Source organism: Sorex araneus, chromosome 4, assembly GCF_027595985.1.
Source record: "Sorex araneus isolate mSorAra2 chromosome 4, mSorAra2.pri, whole genome shotgun sequence".
In the NCBI taxonomy this organism is placed as follows: domain Eukaryota; kingdom Metazoa; phylum Chordata; class Mammalia; order Eulipotyphla; family Soricidae; genus Sorex; species Sorex araneus.
The window spans coordinates 122,809,456-122,829,940 of NC_073305.1; the positions used below are offsets into that span (position 1 = coordinate 122,809,456).

Sequence of the window (20,485 nt, forward strand, 5' to 3'; positions counted from 1 at the left end):
CCCTCCATTCCACACCTCCCCCTGCCTGTGTGGCAGACAATGTGCACAATACTCTCTTTCTTTACTAGTTATCGTCAATATTTCGAGAACAGACCCACCACCACTCATACCTGCCAAAAAGGCGATGCTAGACAATGTGTTTTTTATTGTTTGTTTTGGGTCATGGCTGTGCGCTCTAGGAATTCTAAAATTTTAATAATTAGGGTCTGAAGAGATCTTTGCAGCAAGTTGCTCAGGTTCAAGGTTCGTTTGTGTATTTCTTGATCCTGGCCTCATGGGAGCTTAAGTAGACGGTGGCCGGGTGTTGCATCATCTCAGAGTCTCATGGGGTGGGGTAAAGGAGGGAGAAGTGCCCACTCCTTCCCTGTCCCGGGAGGCCTGGCGTTTGGTGCCACCACTGCTCATACCTGGAATTCACCGCTGGCTTCTAGAAAATGGCAGTCACCGGTGTTCCTTGGTGGTAGGCAGAGGGACAGCACCTACCCCAGTCTGGAGCAGCCCAGTGGAAATGGCCTATTGCAAAATCCAGGGTCTTCTCTATCTCTGTAGCAGGTTGCTTAGGTACAAGCTTCTTCTGTGTGTCCATCTTCTAGTTTCTATTTATTTATTTATTTATTTATTTTTGCTTTTTGGGTCACACCCGGCGATGCACAGGGGCCACTCTCTGGTTCTGCACTCAGGAATTACCCCTACTGGTGCTCAGGGAACCATATGGGGTGCTGGGAATCGAACCCAGATTGACTGTGTGCAAGGCAAATGCCCTACCCGCTGTGCTATTGCTCCAGCCCTCTTCTGGCTTCTTAATATGGAAAAGTTCTTTAAATTATCAGCGCTTTGAAAAATTAGTACAATAAAATTGGTATTGATTAACATTGTGATGATTAAATGAAAATGAACACACTTAGAAGACTATAACAAAATGTAAGCAAGTTATTTGTTATATCTGTTATATCCTACACTCTTGGCAAAAATTATGTAGGTCATAATTTTTAAGCAGTACATGTGACACATTATTCTCATTTTTATTCTTTAAATATGTTAAATCTCTTATTAACATAAATACATGGGAACTATTGTAAATTAGGAAAAAATATAGCTTATTTTCTGATTAAATATGCCAAACTATGTGTAAATCTAGAAGCAAATACAACTAAATTTTTCTATAGACTTTTCTGCTTCTGTAAAAGGAAGTGAGAGATATGAGTTTGCACATGCTTTTTAATATATGTGTGCCTCTATATTTATCTATCTACATATATATGTGTGTATGTGGATAGTATAATCTGAACTATTGATTTTGATAAACTTCTATAAAGAGATGGTTTTGGTTATTTAGAAAAAAGACATTCTGGGGGGCAGAGTGATAGTACAGTGAGTAGGACGTTTGCCTTGCACATGGCCTACCAGAGTTCAAGCTCCGGCATCCCATATGTCCCTCGAGCACTGCCAGGAGAAATTCCTGAGTGCAGAGCCAGGAGTAACCCCTGAGCATCGCTGGCTGTGACCCAAAAAAGCAGAAAGAAAGACTTTTTTAACAGCAAATAAATTCACATAACACAGTTTGTGGAAGTGCCACCGTAAAGAGAAAATAACACGTGTCTTTTATATTATTTTAAATTCTTCTAATCTTTGAAGATACTTGCTCTTGATTGGAATAATTGGCATCAGTTGGTTTCTCACTATGTGTTATAGCTAATATCAATTCACTATAAAATAAATGACTCAATAAAATTTGAATTGGTTGCCAGAATTTATTCCCAGCTATGTATGTGGGCAAGTGTCTTACTGTTTTAACTACTATTTAAAAATACCAAAAACAGAGAAGTTACTCACAGAAGAAATTCATTTCACATAGTTCTGGCATTCGAGGAGTATAGGATTATGGGTCTGAAAGATTAGGGTTTTGTGTGAGAGCATTGGTTTGATAAAGAGACTTCTTTGCAGTTTCCACATGGATTCTTTTTTATGAAGACAATTAATCACATTTATAAAAACTCTCATGCCTTAATTCCATCCCAATGCCATCAACCTTCTCATTAGGAAATATATAAACTGGCTGTACAGACAGCTGGCATATATATATGTATGTATATGTGTATGTGTATATATACATATATATGTGTGTACATATACATGTATATGTGTGTATATATATGTGTGTATACATATATATGAACTAAAATTTAAGACATTGGGTAAATCATAAACACATTTGATTTTCCTTTTGTTGTGCATTCAGATAATTATACACATTCAGATGATCAGGGATTGCATGTATGTGCATATGCATGTATCCTAGTGTGCATGTGAATACATTACAGACACAATTTATTCTATAAGTTTAAAGCATGAAAATAGAGACCAAGAAATATATTTGTTTAGCAATATGTATTTCCTTCCTTAGGACTTTGTTTATGGCTTTTTAAAATTAAGACTTCCTGGGGGTGGAAAAATAGTACAGTGGGTAGAGTGCTTGCTTGCCTTGCACACAGTCTATTGGGGTTCCATCTACAGCATCTCAAAGTCACTCAAGCCCCACGAGGAATTGAACCCAGAGAAAAATGCCTGGAACAAACCCTGAAGTTCTCTTGGTTGCCTCCATCACAGTTTTTCTATAAATGAACAGTCAAAAAACATTTTGTTGTCATTTTTAGATAACAGTAAGATTTTTGTAAAAGTTTAAAAGAATTGTGAATGGGTCCACAAATGAAGTGATGGAATCCTATGCATTGTTTTGGACTAAGAAAGTACTAGAGGCCAGAGAGATACTTCATTGGGTAAGGCACTTGTCTTTCATGCACATGATCAGGGTTCAATCCAGGATTTGTCTAAAGTATGGTTAGACAAATTAAGAGTACCCCTTCTCTCCCCTCCTTCCATAAAAATTATAAATTGATTAATATATCAAATAACATAATCTTTCAACCATAAATATCTCTGCTTCCATAATTATATTAATTTTTTTGCAACTTAGATGCATATATAACACACTTACTTAATTAACATACTACATTTTTTCTCTTTTTTGCTCACAGGTTTAGAATGCAGTAACTTAAGAATTATTTACTACCGTGGAATAATTTAAGACCTATCTCTGAGCATTCCATGATATGTCCTCTATACTGTAAGTATATAATTAAATATATTTAATTTCTCAAGTCAGCTTGATTGTGGAAAGTATATAGTCAATACAGAATTTAGAGATTATTTAGTCTTAGTTTAGTATAAGCTAAAACTTGTCTCAAAAATAAAGATTTAAAAAGATTATCTTATATAAATAAACATTATGTAAATTTAGATTTAAATCTAAATGCTTTCAGATTTAACATTGTTTCAACCTCAAATGTAATACAATGGTCTCTTGTGGTAGAACACTCATATTATATTGCTATTCATAATATGCTTTAATAGCTTATTGGGGTTTGTCTCAAGTGGTTCTTGGGAGACTAGAGCCTCTGCAGTGATTCTTAGTAAACCAGAGCCAGTTCAATGCGAGGTCTGGAGGATGAATTGTGAGTAGACCACTCATGTGGATCACTCCAGCAGTAGCTCTCAGATCTCCCTAATATGTTGTGACATGACTTTTTTAAAAAAAAATATGATACGTAAGGTCATTTCAATTTCAGGTCATTTCAATTTTCTTTCTATACTAGTTAACTTTCAGAAAGAATATTCTTTTAAAAAAGTTTATTTCTCACTACTGGTATGACTCAATCATTCAGAAACGCACACATACACACAGAAATCACACATTACCTATGTATACTCTTTATTCAGGAAGGGAAATATTTTTCTAGCAATTTTAAATTGCCGAAATGTAAGGAGACAAATGAAATGTTGAATCCTATGTGTTGTTTTTGAACTAAGAGGTACTAAGCTCTAGAGACCAGAGAGATACTTCATTGGTTAAGGCTGTCTTTCATAGAGATGGCCTAGGTTTAATCTTGGGGTACTACGTATGATTCCCTGAGTACCGCCAGGAGTGATTCCTGAGCACAGAAGCAAGAGGAAGCCCTGAGAACAGCAAGGTTTGACACCCCCACCCCCCAAAAAACACATAAGTGTGAAGATCTAAGTACTAAACCATTGTGATGGAAAAACAGAGGAGTCAGCCAAGTCCTTGTTCTTTCTGAAGAAAATAAACCCATGAACTTTAATCCTTTTGTAATCAGACATGTTCTCATAATTTATGCCATACTTATCACACTGGGAAATGAAATTTCTTAGCAATGCCTCATAATTCAAGATCTTTAATGACCGTCTCAAGCTTCACTTTCTATCTCCTAACCCTTCCCTGATGGAACTTATATCTGAGGATCTAAAATTTATCATAATTACATTGTTCTGTGATTTTAGCAATGCTCAGGAAACCATATGCAAACAGAGTTGCAACACAAGTATCTTAACCATAGCCTACCTCTCCAGCCCCACCAAAATTCTCCTATTTGTTTTTTCTTTTTTTTTTTTGCTTTTTGGGTCACACCCAGCAATGCTCAGGGGTTACTCCTGGCTTTGCACTCAGGAATTACTCCTGGCAGTGCTTGGGGGACCATATGGGATGCTGAGGATCGAACCCGGGTCGGCCGCATACAAGGCAAACGCCCTACCCACTGTGCTATCACTCCGGCCCTCTCCTATTTGTTTTTAAGAGTTCTTTATACACAGTTCATTAGTCTTACAGCAAACATGTGAGAGGACGTTCAAATAATATTTATTGTTTATAAACAGGAATAAAGGGAATTTAGTTTTTCTAGAGACAAGCAGTTTTTAATATCTACATAGAATTCATATTGTTTAACAATCATTTAATTTTTTACATCATAAATTTAACTTTACCCAGAAATGTCTGATGATATGTTATTCTTTTTAACTTAGAGATATGCAAGATCTTAGTAATTTTAATGAAATTATGACAACTTTTTACCATATAAAATATTTATTCAGATATAAAACCAAAAATATAATCTAAAATACCTTTTCTGTTAGGCTTCAACATCCAAACTAGATTACTAGATTTTAATACTCACCATTTTAATTAATTTTATTATATTGATGAGTAATGGGATGACAGTGATACAGTGATACAGATATTGGACACAAATCTATTTTAACTTTATTTAATAAAATGTAGTACTCCAAGAAATAACAGGATATAAGCTGGGAAGTCACTGTTAATTATAATAATACTTTCACAAATGCATTTGCCATATTTTTCCTTCAGCAATAATTTTCCCTGGTGGTATATATGTATGTTATATACACATATATATAAAATATGTATAACATAAAATATAATATGCATACTATATGTATATGGGACTTTGCGTCAGGCTGTTTTCACTAGGGGTGCCCCAGATGGGGGAGGGTGAGAACCTTCCCCGCCCAAAGGGACCCAGTCCCGCCACACTCCAGGTCGCTTTCTGGACCTCACAACACATTACAAGACACTTCCTATCCCTTTTCCATAATTGCCACACCATATTTGATGGAGTTCAGACAGTAGGCAATAAATCATAGAGAGTTATATATGTATATCTCTCTCTCTATACTCTCTCTCTATATATACCTCTTTCTCTCTCTCTCTCTCTCTCTCTCTCTCTCTATATATATATATATATATATATATGAGAGCCCAGCAAGCTACCAAGAGTATCCCGCCCACATGGGCAGAGTCTTGCAAGCTACACGTAGTGTATTCAATATGCCAAAACCAGTAATGATAGGTCTCATTCCCCTGACACTGAAAGAGCCTCCAATCGCTGGGAAAGTAAGGAGAGGCTGCTAAAATCTCAAGGCTAGGAGGAATACAGACGTTACTGGTGCGCACTAGAGTAAATTGATGAGCAATGGGATGATAGTGATACAGTGATATACAGTGATTATATGTATGTATGTATGTCATATATACATAAAATATTGGGTTTTATTCATTTATTTATTTTATTTTTTTTATTTTAATGAATCACTAATGAGGTACAGTTACAGACTTACAAACTTTCATGCTTATGTTTTAGTCATATAATGACTGAGTACCCATCCCTCCACCAGTGCCCAATGTTCTCAGTATCCCTCCCATCCCTCTCACTCTCCCCACCTCTTACATTACTCCCCCCGACCCCCGCCGCCTCTGTGGCAGGCGCATTCCCTTTTACTCTCTCTCTCTCCTTTGGGGTGTTGTGGTCTGCAATGCAAGTATTGAATGGCCATCATGTTTGGTCTATAGTTTACTGTGGGCACACAGCTCCCATCCCCAGCGGGCCCTCCAAACACCCTTAGTGGTCCCAATCTGAGCTGCCCTTCTCCCCCAGCATGTGAGGTCGGCTTCCAAGCCATGAAGAAATCCTCCTGGTATTCATCTCTACCATTCTTGGGCATTAGTCTCCATTCTGTTACTTTATATTCCACTGATGGGTGCAGTCTTTCTATGTCTGTCCCTCTCTTTCTGACTCATTTCACTTATATACATAAAACATTGTGAGTAGTGTCAATGGTATGGAAGGTAGCAAGTAACTATGATAGAAAAGTCATTTATATAATATACATATATACACTTATATGCATATATAATATACATGTATACATTTCATAATAAAATAAATTATTGATTTTTTAAAGGAAATAGTATTTACTCTTGGACATTGTGATCCTTTTTTTTTTTTTAAGTTTTTGAGCCACACCAGGCGATGCTCAGGGGTCAGTCCTGTTTCTACTCTCAAGAATCATTCCTGGTGGGTTTGGGGACCATATATAATGCTGGGGATCAAACCCAGTGGACCTATTGCATGGCTCTATAAGAAGTATTGAATTTCATACTTAAAATAAAAGTAACCTTTATTTTAGCATTTTTGAGCTTTAATTATAACCCTACTATCAAGATAAGAGTTAACTGATTTTTTTATAACCCAAATAAACTCCTAAGTGTTACTGCAAAGACATAATAAAGGCATTGTGTCTTAGATGTTGAATTTCAAAATAGAACCACAGAATGCATATTTTAGTATTAAGCTTAAGAGGTTTCAGTTATTTCAAGACTAATTGGGGCAGCATGGGCTGGGCTGTCGGTGTAAAAGGATTTAAGTCTAAGAGTTTTTGAGATGACCATTAAACCTTATATTAGAAAGAGACTCTTAATGAACCAAAGCATACCCTCTTTTCAAGGAAACTTATGTGGCATATAGATGAATAGTTGAATGTTTAAGTGGCTGGAAAATGGATAAGTGATTTTAATGGATTTTAAAAATAAACTTTTTTTATTATAGTTCCCTGATACCTTGCACACCATTGATACCATTGACAATGTTTTATCAAAACATGGAAACCTCACTTAGAAGTTATGGGAGAAAAAGCTCATGTAACTTGCATAATTCACAAAATTTGGAGATGCAATTCCATTATGATGTGTTTTCAGTAACACTTCCTACTTTATTTGGGTTATAAAAAAAAAGTTAACTTTTTTCCTTGATGTCGAGGTCAAAATTAATACTCATAAAAGAGCTTAACTAAAATAAAGGCTACCTTTATGCTTTATTTTTCTTGTACCTTAAATTATATACTTTTATTTTGGAAAAAACATACATATGTGCAATACTTAATCTGTGCCTCAAATTATATGCTCTGGGGAAACAATTAGTTGAAAAAGATGTCTTGTAAAAGTGAATGTATTTTGTTTAAATTGGTCTTAAATTTTTATTTTTAGTGACTTTGCTTCCCCTGTAGCTACACTATAAAGAGACAAGAAAACACTTCACAGTGAATCAGTTTCTGTTGGAAAAACACTGTGATGTGAATATTTATGTTAGAAGGCACTTCAAAAAAGTGGAGCCAGATAAAAATATCCTATAGTTTTATTTAAAACCATGCATACTGACATGCTGAAGTTCTATTTTTGTAAAACAAATGTTTTTTCTGTGTATATATTCTTTGTTCTTTGGCTCTACATTGTCCTTGAGAACCCTATATGTAGCCCCCAAGCAAAAACATATCTGGATCACTTCTGCAGCACATATAAAAACACCTACATACAAAGCCCCCCAATATCAGTATTAGCATGAGATGTCTATTATATCAGTAGTACATCATAGGAATTAACATAACATACATTAATTAATAAAATCCACAAGTTCTGCAAATTGAAATCCCTGAGAGATCCTTTTAACTCCTATTTCCTAGGAAGAAAACTGAAGCTCATCAGTGTTTTTAAAAAAAAACTAGACTCATTACGGAGTTCTGCTAAATCATAATTCATTGGTTCTTTGAAGTACATAGTATTCGCTTACCTTGTTAACCTTTACTATATAAGATGGTAAACACTCATTCCCAGGGAAAAGAGAAAAGGGGAGTCTGACTGGGCCCTCCCTCAGCACTATCACTAATAACTCCCTACTGAGCTATTCTAAGTTAACAGTGGGGCATTTGTGTAGATCTTAAGTCAAACAGAACTGGTCTTTGGTCCTACATATACTACTTCCACCATGTCACATTGGGAGAATTAACTATAATTTCTAACCTAATTTCCTCACCAGTGTACTTAAAGATAATTACCCCCCTCCCCACTCCACCAGGGATTGCTCATATTATTCAATTGAATTCAATTGAATTAATTCCTAATATGATGCCTAGGTGCTTGAATATCTCATTCCTCCAGGTGCCCTGACACTGCATTTTACTGACGATAGTTTGGGTGACTTCAATTTTACGTATTTTGTATCTATAGGCTGAAATAGTTATTTATTTGTTCTTATTATTCCTGGTGGGATTGGAGTGATAGCACAGCGGGTAGGGCGTTTGCCTTGCACATGGCCAACCCGGGTTTGATTCCTCTGTCCCTTTTGGAGAGCCTGGCAAGCTACAAAGAGTATCCCATCTGCACGGCAGAGCCTGACAAACGATCTGTGGCGTATTTAATATGCCAAAAACAGTAACAACATGTCTCACAATGGAGATGTTACTGGTGCCTGCTCAAGCAAATCGATGAACAATGAGACGGCACTGCTACAGTGCATTTTTCTTTGTATTTTAAGTTTAATTTTACTTATTTTTAACTTTCTATCCTGTTCTTGCTTTTCAATTGCTTTCTCTTTAAAAAGTCAATTTCCTTTTCTCTTTTTATTTCCTCTACTCTGTTTAAATTCACATTATATTTTGTGTTTATGTACATAATATAGTCATTTGTATACATGTAAAATACACATGATATAGTTGGATGTTGGGGTCAGGGAGATAGCTCAGGAAATAGGACAACCCTAATTCAATTTCTAGAATTACTTTCCACTCTCCAATATCACAGTGTATAGCTTTGGAGGCTCTGAGCAGTGCCCAGACCACAAGAACCACTCTTGTGGTTCCTGGCACCACCACAGACCCTGAGCAGTACCACATCTTGGGTCCTAGCATTGAACGATTTGGTCCAGTTTACTGAGTTTTATAAGAAGTGACTTTTAGATCCTTGAGCAATTCTTCACGTGCCGAATCACTGTTCATTTAAAATTTTATATTAGTGCCATTATAAAATAGAAATATACTGATTCCTTTGTATTTGTATTTGAAATTGCATGGCATGTAGCACTGTCATCCCATTGTTCATCGATTTTGCTCAAGCGGGCACCAGTAATGTCTCCATTGTAAGACTTATTCTTACTGTTTTTGGCATATCGAATATGCCACGGGTAGCTTTCCAGGCTCTGCTGTGCACGTGGGATACACTCAGTAGTTTGCCAGGCTTTCTGAGAGGGACAGAGGAATCGAACCCCGGTCAACCACGTGCAAGACAAATGACCTACCTGCGGTGTAGGGCAAATGCCCTATCTTCTGTGCTACCACTCAGTAGAAATTGCATAGTTTATTAAAAAATAAATTTCTGTTACTAATGGATAAAATATGCTATAACCACTTGGATTCATGGATACACAATATTCAGCTTTCACAAAGCTCAGAGCAGATGGCAAACATGGAAAGAAATCCTGTGTGAAAAAAATGAGAAAATTTGGCACTACAACTTTAGAAGAAGAAGATGAGCAAGATGCTGGATAGACAAAGGAGTTTTGGCAGATAATATTTTGCTATGATAAAACAACTATACAACTATAACAGTATTTCAGAAATAGCCTACTACAACTACTTAAAAGTTTCAGAAGAAATTAGGATTAAATTCTAAGTCAGATCAGGAAATAAAAGGAAAATTAGTACATACAGTAAATGATAGCAGTAGATTTTGGAAATCTCCAGAGTAGGGATTCAAAGCACTAAATACCAGGCATTCATAATAATTCTAAGAATTCCTCTGGCACACTGGAATTCCTAATAGTATAGATCTTTGGGGCAGAATCTCCTGCCTCCACCCCAGGCTGTCTTCACTGGGGCCACTCGGAGGGGAGCGGATTAAGTTTCCCTCACCACCCCAAGAAGAATCCCAGCAGCCAAAATCCTCCAGAACCCAGCCACAGTCATGTTAAAGGCCCTTTTCACATGCTCAGACAAGCCTCATGCGTGAAGAAACCGGCAGAGGAACCCAGGTGTGCAGGACCTGTGGCTGAGATCTCCAGACCTGCTCGGATCAGGAATGGACCTCCTCCACCCAGATTCTTAGTTTTCCAGTAGCTTGGCAGTCACACCCACAAACTGCCCCCAGTGCAATGTAATCTATCAACAACCAAGATCTAGAGACTATAAAATAAAGCTCCCAGAAGTGAGTGATGCAATATTTGGTTGACAACATGCCAGTCAACCAAAAGCTTGCATTCAGTAGACTGGGAGCACCTCTAAGGGCGATTAGAGGCTGCCCCAAAAGCCTCCATTACCCGTGGCATATTCAATATGCCAAAAACAGTAATAATAATGGGCCTCATTCCCCTGACCCTGAAAAAGCCCCCAATACAGCAGCGTTGGGAAGGATGAACGTGACAGGGATGAGTGGAGAGGTTACTAGTGCCTGTTCAAGCAAATTGATCATCAACAGAATGACAGGTGATACAGGTGATAGATGGTTGGATAGCAACTTTTAAAAACTTATGTAGAGAGCACTTTTGTTGTTATACAAACATTATAAAGAACAGTTGTATTTCATAAAGAATCAAAACATCCCAGAAATTTACATGCAATATATGTTTCTTCACATTTCTAATCTATGCATATCACATATATAACATAGTTATGTCTTTGTATATTGAATTTGTATTCAATTCCAAATCATTAACTTTAATATACTCACCTTATTAAAGTGTTCTTATCATGAAAATTGACTATTTCTTCTTAACTTGAATATTTGTTTATTTGTGTGTTTTTATATTTATAAATAACTTTATTTTAAAGATGTATCAAGCTCTGAGAATGTGACTAAATAATAGAGTATTTACTTTGCATTCATGAATCTCTGAGTTTGAAATATGACATAACAACAATAAACAAAAGAATAAATTTTTCTTTGTTTTTATTTTGGTTTATTTTCTCTAACAGTATAGTCGCAGAAGCGCCCTTTAATCTGAGTCTGTCTCTAGTTTTCAATGTATACTTTCCAAACTTTGTTTTCTTCAAATGAAATATGGAAATAAAAGTAAATCTTAAATTGTGAATCATGAAAGATTAAATAAAAAATGCATATTAAAATTACATAGCATGGACAACTTAAATTCTCAAAGCAAAGATAGAATTATACATTCTTTCTAAACCGAAATCTGACTGTGTTGCTAACTTAAAGAAGAAAGAACTATGCAGCACAGGCAAAAGCTTTCAGAGCAGAGAGGACTATAGGTATGACAAAGTGTGACTGAGTAAAAATTTTACATTCAGAAGGATAAGTTTATTGATCAATTGTAGAAATGTCTGACCGATTGACTTTGAGAAGTCATGACTCATATCAGTTGCTTGACTTGAAAATGGGTGATTATTTAGGTACTTTGAAATGATAAAATTTGTTTTAAAAAGTAGATGTAATGATTTCTGGAACCATAATAGATTTATTAACCAGGATCAAAACCAGTTCTGGTAATAACATACTATCAGAGCTGACAGAAAAGCCAGTGATTTTCTTAGAATGCAGGAACCCATTTTCAAGTTATATTTTGCAGTAACTATGGAAGAAAATCCACATGGAAAAACGTTGAATACCAAAAGTGACTTTCTTCTAGAAAATAAGTAGAAATTTACTTTTGCTGCAATCTATCATCAAATCATAGGTCACATACAATTATGGCATAAGTGTGAAAAATTCAATAAATATCCACAATTAGTTACCATTATAAAGAGTAATGGAACTAAAGGAGAAGTAGCACATTAGTATAAGCCAATCAGGTCAATATCAGCTTATTTTTTCTCAAAAATAGCAAATTTTTGTTTTGATGCAGAAATAAATGTTATCTTTCTATTGAAATTTTTAGTTCAAAGAACTGCTTTTCTAAACACGTATATTTATTGAGACTCTAACAATCTTTGAATTTTGGTTTTTGGTTGGGGCTGGGTTGAGGCTGCACATTTCTGTGCACAAGGATAACTCTTAAAAGTACTGGGGTGACAGTTTGTCATGCTGGTAATCAGAACTGAGTCAGCCACATGCAAAATGAGCACCTGAAACTCTGTACTACTCTCTAGTATCTTTTTGAGATTTTGAATAATTTTTCTTGCCTTCACTTTAGCTTGCCCTTATTTTTATACTGGAATGACTTTCAATCTCCTTCCAGAGCAGTATCATTTTCAAAATCTTTTTTTGGTGTTTTACACTCCTGAATTGTGTTCTCTTTCATAGTGAGCAATCACGAACCTCACAAACTGGTCCTCACGTTCAATAAGAATGAATTTCAAAAATATTTGCTTAATATTTCTAATTCTCTGACTTTTCATCTCTTTCTCATGCAAAACTAATTCTCCTCTTTTCTTTATTTGGCTAACACTGCCTAGATAATACATATCCTCCTCTCGATGTTTCTCTCTTCCATACCCAGGCTCTCAATTTTTGCAGAAATTATTTTAAGACAGGTATAGATGACCTCATTGCAGATGATGCACAATTCTTCCTTTCTGTCACTCTTTTATGATCCATTAGTGCACTATCAAGAGCTACACATTCTGACCTGAACTCATGAAAAGAGCTTGTGTGCTAAGATTGGATAGAATAGTCAGTGATTCCCATTTCTCCCATTTACTAACTGTCATGACCTCATGTGACTAATTTATGCTTTACATGCCTCACTTTCTTTACTTGAAAAATGTGAATTGTACTAAATAGGATGACTATTATGAGATAATGACATTTTATGTGGGAAACACATAGTATACTGTTCATAACAATGAGGAACCTTTCTTGTGCCTATTTCTGATTGCTTTCCCTGCTAACTTTTTCTCAAAATGTCACAATCAAGAAATCTCTGAGACCTGATGTCAAAATCCTAATGTCCTCTCTATCAGGATGTTAGAAAAGTTGACTAATCTGGTTTTACTCATTTAAGGATAGTAACAAATTTTATCTTAATTTCACTGTGCAGATAACAAGTTGAAATGTGACTACAGACATTTAGAATTATTGTAATAATATCTATTAGTTTTTCTTGTAATTTTAGCAATTTCTGTATAAACCCTAATATCAGTCAATATTCCTAACATTTATATAAAAAAAACAGATCAAAAAAAATGAAGAAATTGAGCCAAAGACAAAACTTGGAGAGGACAAGTATCTCTATACTTAGGCAAATGCTTAGGGTCACAGTTGTATTATATCTTTTCAATAAATCTGACCTTTGATCATTATTTGAATCATTCTCAGTCATTATGCTTACCTTTCTAAGTTGCATTTGAAAGCTAAATCTTGCTTTTGTTTACTTGAAAATTGTGTTATTTGTTTACTATATCGGACTGGAGCAATAGCACAGTGGGTAGGCATTTTTCCTTGCACACGACCGACCTGGGTTCAATTCCTCTGCCCCTCCCAGAGAGCCCAGCAAGCTACCAAGAGTATCCTACCTGCATGGCAGAGCCTGTCAAGCTACCCGTGGTGTATTCAGTATGCCAAAAATAGTAACAACAAGACTCACAATGGACACATTACTGAAGCCCACTCAAGCAAATCGATGAACAATAGGACGACACTGCTACAGTGCATTATTCTTTGTATTTTAAGTTTAATTTTATTTATTTTCAATTTTCTATCTTACTCTTGCTTTTCAGTTTGCTTTCTCTTTAAAAAGTCAGTTTGCCTTTCTCTTTTCATGTCCTCTACTCCTTTTAAATCCATATTATTTTTGTGTTTATGTACACAATATAGTAAATCGATGAACAATGGGCCGACAGTGCTACAGTTTACTATATCATTAACTCACACTTGTTATTTCACTGCTAAAATCTTTAAAGAATTAAAAAATATTAAAATGCATCAAGAGTAATGCTGTCTTCCAGAAATTTAGGCAAGCTTTTCAGAGGAAAAAGGGCACTGGGAACCTCCTTTCTCTTCCACTCCAGAGTGCTGTCAGGAAAGACAGGACTCTCCTTCTTCCCAAAGCAGTGCTTAAGCTTATCTCATTTCTCTCCTCCAAGCAGTTTAAAACTGTTCAGCAGCTTTTAGACATTATTTGCTGCTGCCTAAAATGTTGAGCTTTGATACTGTTCATGCAATCAAGCAGAAAAATACTTATATTTATGCCACTCTTATTCTACTCTGCAGATGTTGAAAATTTTCAATTATATACAATGAGTTAGGTTTTTGTTCATTTCAAAGCAAAGGGTTCCGTGCTTCTGCTTCAAGTGAGATTATTGATATGGTTTCTATATACATAGCTATGTAACTTCAATTTGCATTTAAATTTATATCATTTGTTATTCTAAAATATTTATTTGATCTAGATAAATTCCATAGAATTAGAGGCAAAGTCATCTATACATTCTTTAATTTTATTGTAGGGTTTAAAATATGGTCTCGCAGTAGAAGAGAAACAAGAATTTATTTTTAAAGCAAAACTATTATTTTTGCATAATATAAAACAAGTGAACATAGAATTTATATTTAAGGATTAAGGTGTATTGACCCAAATAATAATTCATTAAAAGCATTTTTATAAAAAATATCAGATTATTATTAGAACTAAGAGGTATTAATTTGTCTTTTTAAAGATCACTTTTTCTTTGAACAACTGTAAAGAATATCATATATAAATTTAAAGTCAATATATATTTTCATATAATAGATCCAACCATATAATGGTCCAAACTTCAAGAAACCTACCGATATTATAAAAACAAAATAAAATGTTTTAAAGCTTGGGATGTGTTTTTGTTTGAGACCCACACAGGCAGTGCTCAAGGCTTACTCCTGACTCTGAACTTAGGGATCATACTTGGCAGGGTCAAAACACCATATAGGGTGCTGAGGATCAAACCTGAATCAGGTTCGTGAAAAGGTATCTACTTGTTATGTTAATGTTCTAGTTTCAGTGGTTTCATTTTTAGTGCAAATAATTTCTAAATTTATCTTCTAAATATCAAGACAATGGTGTAAATATGAATAGTAATTTTATAAATAAAAGTTGTGCACTAAGAAAATAAATCATGTCAAATCTTAATATTTAAGAGGATAATGAAATTTTGTGATTCCATGATATATTTTTTTATTGATATACTTTTGACTGTGTATGGTACTGCGATTGAAGAATGAGCCTCACACAAGCATGTACTCTGCCACTGGGCTATATATCTAGCTCTCACTAGCATACTTTTAAATAGTTTATACTTTTTCTTTTAAAACAGACCCTTTATATGGAATCAATCTATGTGTTCAACAATAGCTAAATATGTAATGGAGATGTGGTATATATATACATACATATATATAAATATATATATATGTACAATGGAATACTATGCAGCTTAAGCAATCATGAAATCATGCAATTCACTGCAACATGGATGGAACACGAAGATAGCATGTTAAACAAAGCAAGAAGGATATACACGGGAAATATTTGTTATATGTGATATTTAGAATAACTAGATGAGGGTATGCAATGGTTTAAAGGGAAGATACTTAGATTATTCTTGGCCCTGAAGTATAGGGAAGAGGACAGAGATTGGCAGAAAAGAAAAGATAGATTGATGATAGAATTGAGAACAAAAATTGAGGGGGAATAAGTGAAAGATGGAAAGCAATGAGAAGCAGGGGTCAAAGGATTCAAGTTCATCAGTGGCATAAAAGGGTAACTAAGTTAAATCATGGTGATTCAATAAAATTTTTAAAACAAATAAATAAAAACATAATCAAAATTAAAACTGTAGCACTGTCATCCTGTTGTTCAACAATTTGCTTGAGCGGGCACCAGTAACATCTCCATTGTGAGATTTGTTGTTACTGTTTTTGGCATATTGAATACGCCACAGAGAGCTTACCAGGCTCTGCTGTGCGAGCAAGATACTCTCAGTAACTTGCCCGGCTCTCAGAGAGGGGCAAAAGAATCGAACCTGGGTCTGCCACGTGCAAGGCAAACGCCCTACTTGCTGTGCTATCACTCCAGTCCATAATTAAAACATTGAAATAATAAAAAAAATTCCTTTGACTTAATAAAACAGATCACCAAAAGGGCCTGGAAGGGTGGAAGATGACCAGTGGACTGTGGTGGAGAGATTTTGTTACTTAAATCCAGTGCCAAATATTTAGAAGAGGAGAGATACTGTGCTTCTTAAATGTAGCAAGTAAATATACAAATTAATGAATAAATGAAATGAAATCAGTTGCTAACCCAGAGTCTGTGGAAACTAATTTTCTGCAGAAAGCTTGATAACATGTATCCACCAAAAATACATCATAAACATGACTATGTAAAAACAATAGTCATTACGAATTTGGAATATCAAAGTATTTAAACCAATCAAAATCAGGCAAGAAAAGTAGGAGAACGGGAAAGACACTTGCTTTGTATACAGCCAACCCAAGTTCAATCCACAGTACTCCATACGGGCCCACAAGTGCTGCCAAAAGCAAGCCCTGTTCTCAGACACAGAATTAATCCTGGAGTATATATGGGTGTAGTCCAAGAGAATACTAGTAATAATAACACAAACCCGTAAGTAGAAATGTCATGCAACAGGAGATCAAAATACATGTTGTATATGTTTATCAATCAATACAAACCATATATATTTTTTAGAAAACTATTAAATGTAAAGAAAAGCAAATCAAAACACTATCTTGAGAGCCAGAGAGATAGTACCATGGGTAGGGGCTTGCCTTGCAAGCAGCCAACCCAGTTTGATCTCTGATGCCCCGTATGGTCCCCTGAGCATGCCAGAAGCAAACCCTGAGCTCAGAGACATGAGTAAGCTTGAGCACAACAGTGTGTGGTTCCCAAATAAACAAACAAACAAACAAAAAAACAACCATAAAGAGCAACAGAAAAAGACTGGTGGCACATGGGGGATGTACAAGAACCTTAACTCAATCTAGTTGTTTTATTGGCAGATTCAATACTTGTACCTGAAAAATATTTTTAATTGAAAAACCATGCAAAATAGATTTTTTCTGTTATGAGAGAAAGTTTTGTTGCATGATTTTATAAAATACTGCAAGAGTTTTAACATAAATCTATGTGGGTAGGGCATTTGCCTTGCACAAGGCCGACCCGTGTTTGATTCCTCCATCCCTCTCGGAGAGCCCAGCAAGTTGCCGAGAGTATCCCACCCACATGGCAGAGCCTGGCAAGCTACCCGGGGCATATTCAATATGCCAAAAACAGTAAAAAGAAGTTTCACAATGGAGACGTTACTGGTGCCCACCGGAGAAAAATCAATGAACAATGGGACGACAGTGCTACAGTGTTATGTGTTTAAGGCATTTGTATTAAATAAGATAGAAGAACAATTAAATGTGGTGTGAACACAAATATGTCAAGAGGAACACGTGGCACCATCCTCAATGATATGTACTCTCTACTAGCCACTGTGAGTGGCTCAGTGACACAAGTTCCTAGTCTCCATGCATTGCTTGGAGAACTTAGCAGGCCTCTATCTTTTTTCTAAAACTACTTCATAAAAAGGCAGAGAGATTTTCTATTTTTTCAACATTAAAGAAAAGCAATAAGTTTAGTACTATTAGTATCACTGTATCACTGTCATCCCATTGCTCATCAATTTTCTCGAGTGGGCACCAGTAACGTCTCCATTGTGAGACTTGTTGTTACTGTTTCTGCCATATCGAATACGCCACAAGTAGCTTGCCAGGCTCTGCACATGGGGGAGAGATACTCTCGGTAGTTTTCTGGGATCTCGGGTTGAGTAAAAATTTCTGATACATACATTGTTGCTACTGTTATTAATATCAGTCTTGCCTTTTATATGTTTTTTTAAGATGTAAAACTATTTTTTCCATAGTGAATGCACTCACTTCTATATGAAGTTAATACAAATAAGAAATTGTGTTTTCAGACTCGGTTTTATGAAATTTTACATTATCCTGTGACTCATACTAAAACTATCTCTTTATTATCTTTGTATACTTTTTCCCTTTGGTAATGTAGGCTTTTTACTTGCAACTCTACATTTTTGGTTTTATTCTTTCTTATGTATAAACAATTATTATTGAGCTCAACAATTATATAAAATAGAAGTGTGTGTGTGTGTGTGTGTGTGTGGTGTGTGGTGTGTGGTGTGTGTATATTCCCCATGTGCTCAGGCCTTGCTCCTGTCTCTGTGCTCAGGGAACCAACTGGGACAAGAAGTATCAAATCTAGGTCTGCTGTGTGCAAGCTGGGTAGTCAAGCACCCTACCCACTGTACTATTGTTCCAGCTCATCTACAGTCAATTCAAAATTTGTTGGTTTTTTCCCTCTGAATATTTTCTGACAATCAGTATAAGCACAGTGGTTATTTCTGATTGTGTAATTGATTACATGACTATACCAACCTCCCTGTGCTGATGGGATAATTACATGAGACAATGCAGAGCCCAGTATCTAAATTATATAGAATCCTTAATATGTTTGGGCTGCTAGTGCCATTTTTTTATTCATGCATTCATGAGTTTCTATTTCCATTTTAAACATCACCCAAAACTGCTATACTTTTCTGTTTTGCAATTTAAGTTTTATGTTTCTTCAACTGCATATCACTCACCTAGATCAAGGAAAGTGGGGAAAGGACCACATTAATGAACTGCTTCAAAAATTTCACCTGTCAGCTACATATTGTGAAAATAGACTTATAAATGTGACTTGAGGTCCTCATTTCAAATGTAGTTATTCCTTTCTTTGTCTTCCAAATCTATATTTGTGATTGCCAACAACATAAAATTAGAGAAAGTACCAATGTAATAATATCACATTTAGCACCCCACACACACGCACTCATACTTCTATTTTATATCATTGTTGATCTCAATAATAATTGTTTATACATAAGAAATAATCAGTCATTAGAAATAATCAGTCATTTGCTGCAGGTTCCCATATCCAAGAAGAAGCTATAAAGCTACCTTATTACTCATTCTCTACTTTTCAGCCTTCAGAAGAGGTATGTGACTTCTTAATAACCACAGGTTGCTTCAGGGGACCCAATTTCTACATCTACATCCTGGTTCCTCTGGGAGTCACTCCACAAACACCCCAAGGAAATTGTCATTGAGCAAAAGCTTCCTATTTCTTTATAGGAATTATAGAATCCAAATGAAGTCATCTTTCTTTTTCAACATAAAATGCAGAAAATTTTTCCTGTTCCCCACAAAATTATGTCATTACTCTAATATAAGAAGAACTAAATAGAGGAAGATGATCTAAAGACCATGACTAATTACTAAAAATGTAAAAGTAAATGTAAAAGTCCAGTCCAGTACTTAATATTTTATTATCACCACAATCCAATAAAAATGATTCTATAGGGGCTGGAGCGATAGCACAGCGGGTAGGGCATTTGCCTTGTATGCGGCCGACCCTGGTTCGATTCCCAGCATCCCATATGGTCCCCTGAGCACCGCCAGGGGTAATTACTGAGTGCAGAGCCAGGAGTGACCCCTGTGCATCACTGGGTGTGACCCAGAAAGCAAAAAAATAAGTTTTTTTAAAAAAATGGTTCTATAGTTAGTTTGCTATTCTTATCTGAAAAAGTTCAGAAAGGTTAGATATTTAACCAATTCCTAACATGAAATTAGAGGCAAGTGGTACCATTTATTAATTAACTATATTTTCCTCCCAATTAACTATTTTTCCCTCCTGACTTCTACAGTATCACTAAACTTCCCATTATACATTACGTTTTTGTATCCTATATTTGTATAACTTGATATTATAACAAATAAGAAAGGCTCTATCTTTTCAGATTATTATGTGTTCCTTATTAGCTAAACAATTTATTTGAGAGAGAAATATATTTTCATTAAATAATCTTAATCCTAATTTTATATCAAAACAACTGAGTAAAAAACAGAGGATTAAGAACTGGTATATCTGTCTTTCTTTCCCAACAAGCTGCTCCTGAAATGAGCAAATATCACTTTCTCTCTCCCCAGTAGTGTGGGTTCTCTAGGTTC

General features: G+C 35.5%; 1 protein-coding gene across 4 annotated transcripts in view; it reads left to right on the forward strand.

The window, feature by feature from the left end:
• The window catches only part of FUT9 (fucosyltransferase 9), a 208,300-nt gene that overhangs the window by 91,912 nt on the left and 95,903 nt on the right, over nt 1–20,485 (forward strand). For all 4 annotated transcript variants that reach the window (XM_055137264.1, XM_055137265.1, XM_055137263.1 and 1 more), the window contains exon 2: nt 3,036–3,124. The gene's annotated coding sequence lies outside the window, so the exon portion shown is untranslated. The remainder of the gene's footprint in view (nt 1–3,035; nt 3,125–20,485) is intronic.